Raw genomic sequence first — 13,079 nt, 5'->3', positions numbered from 1 at the left:
GATACTTTTATTGGGATTGGTATCTACTCATCCATCCATTTGTTCATAAATTTATCCAACCATCTGTCCATCCAACCATCCATCCATCCATTTGTCCATGTATTCATCCATCCATCCATCCATCTATCCAACCCTCCATCCTTCCATCCAACTCTCCATTTGCCCATATATTCATCCATCCAACCATCCATCTATCCAACCCTCCATCCTTCCATCCAACTCTCCATTTGCCCATATATTCATCCATCCAACCATCCATCTATCCAACCCTCCATCCTTCCATCCAACCATCCATCTATACAACCCTCCATCCTTCCATCCAACCATCCACCTATCCAACTCTACATCCAGCCATCCAGCCTTTCATTCACACTTGGTACTGTGGTCCCACCAGAGAACAAGACCGTCCCCTGGCCTCAAAGAGTTCACAATCTAGTGGGGAAGACGGAAAACAGGCAGCAATATTACATATATTTCCAACTGGAAGGGGTGTAATGAAGAAAAAGGAAGGTGCTTTGAGAGTTTATACTAGAGGAATCTGACCCAGCTTGGGATCAGGAAAACCTTTCCCAAGGAAAAAACAAACTTAAGCTGGAACCTGAAGGATGAGGAGTTTGCTCTGCAATAAGGTAGAGAAAGTGTTTTAGGTGGTGGGAAGAGCAGGCACAAAGGCCCTGAGGCAGGTAAGTGTTTGGCATGTTCAAGCAACTGAAACAAAGTCAGAGAAGCTGTGGCAGAGTGATCCAAGGCTAGAGAGGCCAAGAGGGGCTCAATCATGCTGTCTTCACGACCACATTATGAATTTGGACTTGATCTTAAGAGCACATGAGAAGCCAGGGAAGAATTGCAAATAGAGGAGGGCTAGGACCAGATTTGCCTTTTAAGTCAAGTTTTAACTGAATATACCATATGTAGAGAAAAGTGCACACGTCCTAAGCGTATGCTAATTAGTCAGCTCAGGCTCCCATAACAAAATACCATAGACCGGGGGCTTAAACAGTAGAAATGTATTTCTCACAGTTCTGGAGGTTGGAAGTCCAAGATCAAAGTCCAGCAAGGCTGGGTTCTGGTGAGAGCTCCCTCCCTGGCTTGCAGACAGTCACCTTCTTACTGTGTCCTTACATGGCCTTTCTTGTGTGTCTCTCTGGTGTCCCTACAGGACTAGAGCACCACCCTTGAGGCTAATGATCTCATTTAACATTAATTACCCCCTTAAAGACTCTATCTCTGGGACTTCCCTGGTGGTCCAGTGGGTAAGACTCCATACTCCCAATGCAGGGGGCCCGGGTTCGATCCCTGATCGGGGAACTAGATCCCACATGCATGCTGCAACTAAGAAGCCCGCATGCCGCAACTAAAGATCCCGTATGCCTCAACAAAGATCCTGCGTGCCGCAACTAAGACCCAGTGCAGCCAAAATAAATTTAAAAACAGCCTCTGTCTCCAAATACAGTCACACTGGGGTTAGGGCTTCCACATGTGCCCTTCCACATGTGCCCACATTTGAGAACAACACAATTCCGCCCACAGCAGTACAACTCAATGGATTTTCATAAAGGGAATGCACTCAGGTAACTGGTACTCAGGAAAGAAAAAGAATGTGACCTCCATATCCTCTCCATGACCCCTTCCAGTCCGCCCCACCCCCAGCCGTTCCTGTGCCTTCCACCACCATGGAACATTTTGCCTGGTTTTGAATCATTACCAATGGAATCGGGCAGCAAACACTCCAGCACCTGGCTTCTTTGGCTCAGCATGTGCTGTGAGCCATGTCCTTGTAGCCCATGTGCCATGCAGCTCATTCATTTCATTCCACGTGTTCCTGATGGTCCTGCTGCAGGCGGCGGGCTGAATTGAGGGCTATGGAGAGCAGGGCTGCTTCCTCTGGGCATTCCGTGAGGGCTTTTGGTGAACACGTGAAAGCATCTCTGTTGGGAGTGGAATTGCTGAGTCAAAGGTGTGCTCAGATGGGGCTCTAGTACATTATGCCTCAACACTTTCCAAAATCGCTCTACAAGTGATGCTCCCACCAGCATTGGCTACGGCAGCCGGGGTGGGGAGGCAGCATAGGGCTGCTCCCGGAATCCAGAGGAGAGAGGGCGGTGGCCGAGGAGATCCAGACGTGTGGACCAATGACAATTTGTAAACCTTGCGCCCAGGGCTCTGCAGACCATCCTTATTTCATGAAAGGCCCGCAGCCCCTTTTATTTATAAGGTTTTGGGGCTACGCTCTGTCTCTCCTGTCTTTTCATTGTTTCACTCTTGGACCCACGGTTGGGTGTTCCTGGCTGTAATCGTTTTCTAAAAAGTCTTAAAATCCTCAAGTGAAGGAGAAAAGCAGGTGAAATACCAGTGAGTTAACTTTTGGGGAATTTTCCCCCATCTCCTTTTGGCCCAGTTCCTAGATGTTGAGGACCTACTATGTGCAGGGCCCTTATGGATAATCCAGGGGACTCACATGTGCTCCTGGCCTCAGGGGGGTACCATCTAGAGGGGCTCCGGGCCGAGGCCAGGATGTGGCCCAGCAGACATTGAGCCCCATCTCTGTGCTGCTCTGTCACTATGGGGAGGGACCCCCACTGGAGGTCGAGAAGACCGTGGTCTTGGCACTTCCAAGGATGGAAGCTTTCCTTTGCCGCTTTTGCTGAGCTCACTGTGATCTGGCTCCTGGCGACGCCTGGTCCCGGCTTCCCACACCACTGCTAACTCAGCCATCCAGCAAGCTTCTGTCACTCAGGCTCCATCCTTCTCGTCCCGCTCATCACGGGGAAGATGACGCCACCACAAGGCAGCACCGGCTCGTGGCGCCTGGGGTCTGCTCGCCCTGTAGCCCTTTGAGGAGCAGAGAAAGGGAAGGAGGGAGGAAACAAGGCAGAGGGCACGTGACCCCACAGAGGTCAGGAGACACGCCCACGGCCACACAGCTGCAGAGACTTTCCAAGGACACATTCCCCCCCACCGCCCCTTTTTGTGGGGCAGCAGGAGGGTGATGGGAGAAAGTCACCTCCAAGCACCTGCTCACATGACATCAACACAGAGGATGCACTGCTAGGTTTCACTGCTTTCCCAATTTGCATTTTAGCGAAAATAAGATGAAGTTGAGGAGATGGCTCTGGGAAGCAAAAGGAGCGATAGAAAATTGTGACTGCTTGTCTGTGCCTTTGACCCTGAATCTGGTGTCAAAGAGAGGAGGTGGTCCGAGCCTGCGTCCCTCGGCCTCACTTCAGTCATCTGATTTCAGCGGAAGGATGGAGGCAGGTCAGGGATGCTGAGGACGGAAAATGGCACGAGAGAGCAAAACCAGGACAGCATTAGGGACTGGCTCTGCTCCTTCCATGCCTGGGAGCTCCTGGGAGAGCTGGGGGTGCCTTTCAGTGTCAGCCTCATTTGTCTTCCTGAACGATTTTCTGCCCGGCTGTCAGGTCAGCGGACGAATTAAAGGGGGTCAAGGCCCAGGCCAGGCTGGCTGCACCCTGGACATTGTGGGCAAAGGAGAAGCGGACAGGGCCTGCGATGCAGGGTCTCTACCGTGTTCTGTTAGTGATCGGGCCACTTCCAGATGGCAACCCTCTGCCCCCTAAACACACTGCCTGCTTCACCCCTGCCTTTCACGCTGTACATCTGACTTTCTTTTCCTGCTCTTTCTTCCCCACTAGAACGCAAGCCACCGCAAGCAAGGATTTTTGTCTGTTTTGTTCACTGCCTATTTCCCTAGAAAGATGCCTGGCAACAAATCCTTGTCCAACAACTGAATTAACACACGGGCCAGGCGTATCTTGGGTCCTGATGCGGGGAGAGGGGTGTGGCCACTATATAAAGGTGAAAACCCAGATGTGTTTCCTCGCAAATCTAAGCGCCGCAAGACCCCAGGAGACAGCACTGCACCCCTACACTGAATCATAAAAGCTAACTCTTTAGGAGCCTTTTTTAAGCCCCGAGACTATTTACTATTTGAATGAAGCTGTTTGCATGTAAAATTTGTCTCTGTGCCCCTGGTGTCTCCGGGCAGGGCCCTGCTGGCTCTGGACAGTTCCTGCCATTGTCAAGGGTGGTAACCCCTGGCCCACATGATTGCGAGACACCCTCCTTTACCCCTTTGTGAAACGCCAACTCTTACAATTAAGACCAGCTTCATAATTAGTGGGGTCCATGCCAGAGTGAAAATGCCAGGTTCTGTTCACAAATTATGAAGAATTTCAAGATGACAGCAGCAGAGAATTAAAGCCAGGGTCCTGGGGGCCTGTGCGGGACGTACCCCCGGGATGAAATCCACAGGACCCATGGCTGGTTCCACCCGACAGCCGCTCGCAGGCAGCGCCAGGCCGGGCTGCTTGCTGCTCCGTGCTCCCCGGTACTTTCTGCTCTGGACTGCGCCCGCCCTTGCCGATCCCGCCTGTGTTTCAGGAACAAGTCAGGTGGCCTTTGGCAGTGCTCACTAGCAGGTCCCCCTCCTCCCGGGGACGAGGATGGGTGGGCCTTCCTGGCCCCTCGTGAGCGGTGGGCCGTGGACTCACCTGGCTCTCACGTAGTGAGTGGAGAGGACATGGTCCCTTCTGGACGGGAGCATTTCTGACTGTTTCTAGACTCCACTCCGGCCGGTGCCCGGCAACGTTTGGGGTGGTGACTGTCCCCTTGCCCGGATGCGGCATGACCACATGGGTTGGATGTGGAAGCACAAACAAGAATCAAGGGCCATCCGATGGCTTGAGGACCGGCTGTTCATTGCTGGGTGGAACCTGCCTATCTGATGAAGCCCCAGGGTGCTCGGAAGAGTGGGGAGCAGTCTGGGGCTCTCCCGAAGCCCACCCCTGTTGTGTTTAGGCCACACGCCAATTATGCATTTGGCCATCTGTTCGGGAGTATTTATTGAGGGTCTGCTAAGTGCCGGGCTCGGAGCCAGGGCTGGGGATGTGGCCGTAAATAAGGACGCTTTGGAATCGGCCGTGAAGCGGTTCCTCTTCCGGCAGGACATGCACACCTGGAGCCCAGGGAATTGCCAAATGCGGTCACATTAAGTGCTGCGAAGTCCATGGCGCAGTGCAAGCGTGCGGCAGGGAGACCTGTCCTTGCCTGGGGGCCAGAGAGGGCTTCCTGGAGGAGGGGCCCCATTCACTAATTTATTCATTCCTTCGGTAAACACTGAGAACCTGTGCAGAGCCAGATCTGTGCAGGCTTGTGCGGCGGGGATTTAGCCGTGATCAAAACAGCACGCCTGTTCTCACGTATCTTGGGGTGCAGGGGAGACAAGGAAGACCTTCCTACCCCCATATGCACATGGAGGCAGAAAACGTAAGGCCAGGAGGGGTGTTCCAAAGGAAAATAAAGCAGGGAAACCATTACATTAAAGGAACAGGAGTCCAGAGGGGACAGCAGGAAAGGTCCCGTGTTTTCCCCACCGCCCCTTCAAACCTGGGCGTGCTGGAGCTGGCTCACACCTGCTCACACCAACTCACAAGAGCCAACTGTCTGTGTCTCTTCCCAGCTCTGCGTTCAGTGACGTCACACTGGGACCTTGAACTTGGCAGGGGTGGAAGAATTTACACCTCAGCCGTCAGCAAACGCTGTAAATCAGGTCTGATTTGTTTGGTTCCAGGAGCCCGTTTACCACCCACCAATGTCTGGGACTGGCTCTTCCCAGCCCCTCGGGGAATTCTAGGGCAGAGGCCCCAAGACTTTCTGGTCACTGTCAGAAGAAAAGCTTTCCCAGCCCTGTTGAGTCACAAAAGCATGGTCTCATGAGGATAATTAAAGCGTCCGGTCCCCTGTGAGACTTCACTAACCCTAACCCCTGCCTCTGCCTTCTCTCATTTCCTGGGTTCCTCCCCTCCCTCTGCCCACCCGTCTCTAGGCCCTTGGACCCTCCAGGGCTGGGGGAGGGGAAAGTGGCCGGAAGGGCATGGGGGCTCCCAGCTGGGCTTGTATTTGAAGCTGACTCTCTTGAGCGGCTTTCGTGGGTTTGGGACCCTGGTGTAATGAAAACATCCCACGCAGACCCCCCTGAGCATCTGTAGCTGAGATAGTAACACACAGGGTCTCTTCACTCCTGGCGGGCTCCCTCCCAAGGGCCACGTCCAGTCCACAGGACACTCTCTAACATCCTCACGCCCCTCGCGCCCACGCTGTCAGTGGGGACAGTCACTGCTGCCCAGGACACCCCAGCCAGCCTTCTGCCACAGACGCTTTGAAGCACAAGGGCAGAGTCTGGTGCACCCTCCCTGCGAGTCCAGGGACCTGACCAAGCCCCCAAGGGGTCTTCTCATTGTGTCCCCCCAGCTTCGGGCAGGGGGGCAGCTCTTCACGCAGACAGCTTTCTCCCAAGACAACTCCTCTCCCTGCCCACTGTAACTCCAGCCCTCTTCCACCCTGGAGGACGGTGTCCAGCTGAGGGTCCCCAGAGGGGTGCTGGCCACCTCCTTGCTGAGTAATATTCAAGCAGGAGTCATTAGCTTAAATCAGAACAAGGCACATTAAAAGACTCGATGATTCAAAGAAACCAGGGGCTACCTTCACAGGCAAGGAGGTTGTGATACGCTGCTGGCGTAATGGCTGCCCTTTCCTTACTACTGGTCTGTTTATTGAGTGGCTACTTTGAGCGAGGCGTGATGCTGGCTGCTTCCTTTACACACGTCAGCCCTGGCACCGGGACACCTCCTGTGAAAATTAGTACTTACTTTTTTTTTTTTTGCGGTACGCGGGCCTCTCACTGTTGTGGCCTCTCCCGCCGCGGAGCACAGGCTCCGGACGCGCAGGCTCAGCGGCCATGGCTCACGGGCCCAGCCGCTCTGCGGCATGTGGGATCTTCCCGGACCGGGGCACGAACCCGTGTCCCCTGCATCGGCAGGCGGACTCTCAACCACTGCGCCACCAGAGAAGCCCAGTACTTACTTGTCAGAGAAGTCAAACGGCTTGCCCAAGCTCACCCAGCTGCTAAGGGAGAGTAAGATTCGAACCCTGATCTTCCTGACTCCCCTGTTAGTGTTCCCTCACCATGTCACCAAGGTCAAGGAAAGTGATGGACCTTTCTGTCGTCCCACTTAAGCTGAGACCCTCCACTTCATTGTAAATTTCTCTCAGGCCCCTCTGGACACAAGGAAGCACCATCTTCACAGAGTGTTCTTTCGACCTGTATTTTAGCCCCACTTTTTTTTTTTTCAACTATATATACATTTCAGTTTTTAGAATAGGGAGTGTTTTGGGTTTTGTTTTTTGGGTTTTTTTTAGCTCTATCAGAAGAGATTAAACAGACCGAATGGAAAATGAAGTATATTTTAAAATAAACCAACAACTTAGTTCACATTCTCCCCCGGAACCTGCATCCATTTAGAGCAGCCTCATTATTTTTAATGCGTCCACTTCCTCGGCCTGCTCACCCCCTCTGTTTTCCCATGTTAATCGTCTGAGAAATCCCAGTGGTGAGATTTATCCAATGCCGGCCAGTGGCTGGGCGAGGCCCCAGGAGCCAGCTCTTGCCCAGGGAGGCTCCAGAGACGTGAAGTGAGAACCCATGACCCCTGCACGCCGTCCCGTTCCCCTGTGTCCCCGGGTGGCATTGACATTGAAAGCCAGGAGCGTGTGAACCGAATCCCAGAGGCTGCTCAGAGCATTTTAAAACCCAAGCTGCCGTCATGTGAGAGCTTGTTTCCCCCAAAAGCCTGGATGTCAGAAGAAGCAAGGGAATGGGATCGAGCACAGGTGTGCCATCCTGGCCCTTTGACATTTCATGTCACTTTGAGGCAGAACTCCGGAGAAAAACAAGGTTTTCTGAGACTGGACCGCAGACGGCCTCAGGGTGGGCAAGACACCAGCTTCCCTTTGCGACCTATTGAGATTGGGGTCATCCCGTGCTTTAGCCTCTTTATTTTAAAAAGCCCTAGAGGGTAGGACTTGGTCTCGCCCCTTGGCTGCCGTATCCCCAGTACCCATATCGGTTTGGAACGCAGTAGATACTCAATAAACACTTATTGAATGAGTGAATGCAGGAATGGCCCTAGAGATCGTCAACTCCGGTTTCTTCTTTATCCACATTTGGATGTGTCCACACTTAGCAGGTGGGGTGGGCAGAATAGCAGCCTCCTGAATGTCCACGCCCTGATCCCCGGAACGTGTGAATATCTTTCATCACGTGTAAAGGCAGAATTCAGGTGGCCGCTGGAAAGAGATTGCGGTAGAGACGGACCGACCGCTCAGATCCGACTTTCAGACCTCGTGTGCAGAAAGTATCCGATGCGCAACGGGGATATTGAGAGCACAGTCATGCGTGCAGCAGGCCCTGTACCCAACCCGCTATGATCAGCTGGTACCGGATGTGGAACCAGTCCGGCGCAGGCAAAACGTTTCGGGGGCACAGTTGTCTATACAAGTGTCAAGGAACCGAAGGTAAAGCAAGGCTCCAAGACGCCCCCCGGGGTCTGAGGCCTCGGCACCGCTCGACCAAATGATCCCGGGAGCCCTGACCTTGGGTGCCCCCCAAATGCAGCCAAGGGTGAGAGGAGACTCTGGAATCAGTCCCCACAAACGTCCAGGTACTGCACTATGACAGTGCAGTTCCCACCTCACCTGCGCCGCGCCCAGGTTATTGAGTAAAGCACTTATAATATCATTAAAAAAAAAAAAGAAAAAGATCCCAGAGCCCTTGTAACAAATCACCATAAAACAGCACACATTTAATATCTTACAGTTCCGGAAGTCAGGAGTCTGAAATGGGTCTTGCTGGGCTAAAAGCAAGGCATCGGCGCAAATCTCTAGGAAGAAGCCCTCTGATCAGCTGACCTTGGGGTGGGGAGATTACTCTGCATGATGCGATTGGGGCCAGTGGAATCCCAGGGTCCTTAAAGAAGGAGGCAGGGGAGTCAGAGCCAGAGGGGATGTGACAGTGGGTCAGGGTGGCAGTGACTGACTTTGAGGATGGAAGCAGGGGCCATGAGACAAGGATGCTGGCAGCCTCTGGAAGCTGGCGAAGACCAGGAAACAAATTCTTCCCTAGAGATTTGTGTCGATGCCTTGCTTTTAGCCCAGCAAGACCGGTTTCAGACTCCTGACTTCCAGCACTGTAAGATAGTAGATGTGTTTTGTTTTATGGTGATTTGTTACAACAGCTCCAGGAAACTCTCGCTGCATTAGGAATTAAGGGGAAAGGTGTTCTGAGGCTTCAGTGCTGAGTGCATGCACCAGGACAGACAACCCCCGTCCTCAGGAGCTGACCAGTCTGGGCGTGCCTGCATTAAACCAAGCTGAGTCCATTTCTGGATAGCATGTCTTTTCTGATGCTAACATACATGATGAATGCCCACAAGAAAGGTGCAGTGCAGACTTCCCCAAATTTAGGTGACCACGGAACACTTTGAATGAGGACAAGGTCACATTGTTTTCCTCCAGGGTAAGGTCGGACCAGCACCGAGATGTCCCGGTCTCTGCCAAAGTCAGGGCTTGGGGAGGTTGGCTTTTGTTCTTTCTGGTTATGGAGTCACAGCCTCATGCCCAGACCGCAAGACGACCCAAATGGGAAGATCTGTTTATTTTAAGAAATGCCAAATATTTAAACCATGGCTAGATGGCTTAAAATAATAAAGGTTCTGTTAATGAATTCATGTAGAGCTTTCTCTCCCAGAATCTTTATAGGAGTGTGTGTCTCTGCCCCAGGCCATCTGTGAGCTGAGAGTCAAAGAAAGAAGATGGCTGCTGAGAGGGAGATGAGGGAGATGAGGAAGAAACCAGGGTTGCAGTTAGTTTGTGCTTTAAATTTGGGGTTGTCACCAGATAGAGACTGAACAAGAGAACACAGGTGGGTCAGTATAACCCCTCTGTACTATTCAGGTCTGTTTGGATTGTAAGTGAAAGAAAACAAGCTTCAGGCATAGCTGGATCCAGGGGCTCAATGTCTCCAAACTTTATCTTTCTCCATCTCTTGGCTCTGCTGTTCTTTGGATTGGGCCCACCCAGAGGAAGATTCTCTTGGTAACCAAATTATAAGCACACCTCCTGGCCTCCCCGCTGTGCAACTCCAGGGAACTGAGAACATTCTGTGCCCTCCAGCTGGAGTCCCAAGGTTAGCTCTGATTGTACTGACTTGGGTCAGGTTTGTGATCATTCCTAAATGAGTCACTATGACCTGGGGGATGCTAAGCTGTAACTGGCCAGAAGCAGGCCCTGTGGCCACTCCTGGAGCCCTGGCGGGGGTGGGGGTGGGGGTGGTCCACTGCCCTGAACCATGTAGGCTGAGAGGGAACGGTAGTGGTTCCTCAAGGAAAACCAGAGTGTCAAAGGCAGGGAAGAGAAGCTGGCAGAGGACGCTCATGCAGGGGGCTGGGTCCTCCCCATAGAGAATAACTTCTCTTCAAGGGGTCCCTCGGACAATGGCCAAAAGAACTATAACAACACAGATTTCTCATGTCTGACAGACTTGGCACTGTGCCACGGGCCCCACGAGCACAGTCTGCTTTAATTCTTACAACCGCTGTGGGATGTCGGGGTTCACGGCCCTCCACCCAGGTCACAGAGGAGGAAACTGAGGTTCAGAGACATCCGTTCTGACCCAGGACCTCAAGTTCTTAGCCACTGCCGTGACCAGTGTCTTGTCTGAGCTGCATGTGCTCAGACTGGTCTCTGTGCACAGACACCCAGGCTCGGCTGACAGCTGGGTCCGGACTGGGTGCACTCTGTGGCCAGAGCTGTCTCCACTGGAGGGGAGGACCTGGCCCGCACATTGGTCTCTTGAGTCACATACGGAGGCAGAGAGCGCCGGGGCGGCCACCAGTGACCCACGCAGGTATTCTGTGGGCAGCAGGGAGGGGACAGACAGCTGCAAGGACTCGGTGATGAAATGCTGGGCTCCCCTGACAGTGGAAGAGCATCTGAGGGTCTAAGTTAGAGGGAAAACAACAGGAAAAGAACAAAGTCCTGTCCATGGCTGTTCAGGACACCAGACAGACACGAGTGCAGTTTCCGAGCCCAGATTTGGCCTCAGATCCAAGCTCCACGCCCAGCTCTTCTCCTCAGCAGCTGGCTGGCCTTGAACAAGTCACTTCATCTCTCTGTGTCTCATCAGAACGAGGTCGTGGGACAGAATACCCAGCCCGTAAGGTGACTGTAAAGGGGAAACAGTAGTCAGTCTTTTTGACATGTAGGACATACTTGATATCTGCTATGACAGTGGTGGTGACGGTGGTGACAATAAGGGCAGTGACAATGAAGGGGACGCTGATGGTGGTGATGGCGGTGGTGGTGATGGTGACTATTATCATCCCTGCTACTGTTACTCAAGAGGCTGGGCTCACTTTCTCAAACCAAGAAACCGTGCTGTAACTGAGCAAACAATGGATCAGCACTGAGCTCCCATCTCCTCCAGGGTGCTGAGCCTTGCTGCACTGCAGAACCTGCTCCTCCCTGGCTCTCAGCCCTCCAGTGGCTGTCCGCTGTGCATGGCCTGCAGGACCTTACCGGGTCTGGCCCTGCCCACACTGCCGACCTCATGCCCCAGGACCCTCCCCCTCCCCCACCCCACCCAGCCACACTGGCCACCTTGCCACTCCTCAGATACACCCAACGTGTTTCCACCTCAGGACCTTTGCAGCTGCTCTTCCCTCTGCCTGGAACATTTTTCCTCCAGTTATCCACAAGATTCATACCCTCCCCTCATTCAGGTCTTTATTCAAAAGTCTCAGATGCTCAGAGAGGTGTCCCCCTACGCCTCTAAGTGTGACAGCAACATCCCTAATTCCATCCCATCAGACCCCTTCTATGTGCTTTTCCTGATTTACTTTTCTCTGCAGCACTCAGCGCTCCCAGACAAACCATGTAGTGAGTGGTTTGTTGTCCATCTCCCCTACTCACTTGTAGGCCACAGGAGGTGGGGACTCTGTTTCCTCGGCCCATGGAACAGTGCCTCACACACAGTAGGCCCGCTGTTTGTGGCTGAATCAGAAAAATTCGCCATTTCTGTAACGTGGAAATAATGATCAAGGCAGATCTGGGCAGGATGCTCTGTTGTGGTCCTACCTGGAGGGGAAGGACGATGCCCAGGGACGCTTTGGATGCAGGTCGCTAGTGTGAAGGTGTGCAACAGTACTCACCTTTAGCTGGAAGTAGTTAAATTCCCACCATTTCTGCACATTTTTAAAGCGCCGTTTAAAGCACGCCATGAACATCCTGGTCTCTGTCTAATGTCATTCTGGCATTTGTGTTATTTTAAGGCATCTGGCTTTTGAACTTCTGTGGTTTTCTTTTGTATTTAAAACAATTAAGTTAAATATACCCATGGGTTTTTTTAAGGGTAGAAAGTATTTCTGTTTTCTTAACAAGTAGATCATTTCATTAAAAGTTAAGGTACTGCCAAACCAAAGAGAGACTTTTCCAGGTTTACCAAAGAGAGACTGATACGTTTTCAGACCTGTTGGGTGTAAAAATGAAGAGTCTTTAAAGACAGGTCTGTCTCGTTGAAGCCCTAATAACTTGTGATTTCTGCCAGGCCGGGCCTGGGGTTTACAAACGTCTGTCGGGTCCCCTCTCCCCTCACTCCAGCCGTTATCGTTCTCTTTTCTCATTTCCAAAATGCTGAGCTAAGGTTAAGGGCAGGTGTGTGAGTGCGGCATGTGTATGGAGAGGCTCGTGTCCCAGGGCAGCTGGAACCCAGGAGCATCCTCCCACTTCTGTGCCGGTGGGCAGGGTGAGAAAACGGAGCACCTGAGGACGGGATACCCCTTCCTCCTTCAAGTTCACAGGGTGGACTTTCCTCCCCCTGCCCGAGGCTGGGCTGCGGTGGGGAGATCGGCCTCCACTTGGCAGAGGGTGAGGGGGAAAAACCGCCTGCTCTCAGGGGGAGGGGGTGGGGAGACTTGCACATTCACAGCCCTCAGCGGCCTTCCGAGCTCACAGCCCCGCACCCTTCGTCAGGGCTTCTGAGAGCCAAGAGCCCCCTGGAGCTGCTGCGGTGTCGGGTGGGGGACTTCCATCATCGCTTCCAGCAAACAGCCCCACCCACGTCCGTGATTGTGACTCGTGTCTCGGCCAATAAGGGTCAAAGCCGTGAAGGTCAAAGGTAGTGCACAGGCCCCTGAAAGCATCCTGGGGCTCCTGCTGGAACC

The sequence above is a fragment of the Delphinapterus leucas genome, chromosome 7 (assembly GCF_059928025.1).
Source record: "Delphinapterus leucas isolate spDelLeu-1000000601 "Yukka" chromosome 7, BTC_Dleu_Yukka2, whole genome shotgun sequence".
Lineage (NCBI taxonomy): Eukaryota > Metazoa > Chordata > Mammalia > Artiodactyla > Monodontidae > Delphinapterus > Delphinapterus leucas.
Note: the sequence above shows the minus strand (reverse complement) of the source record.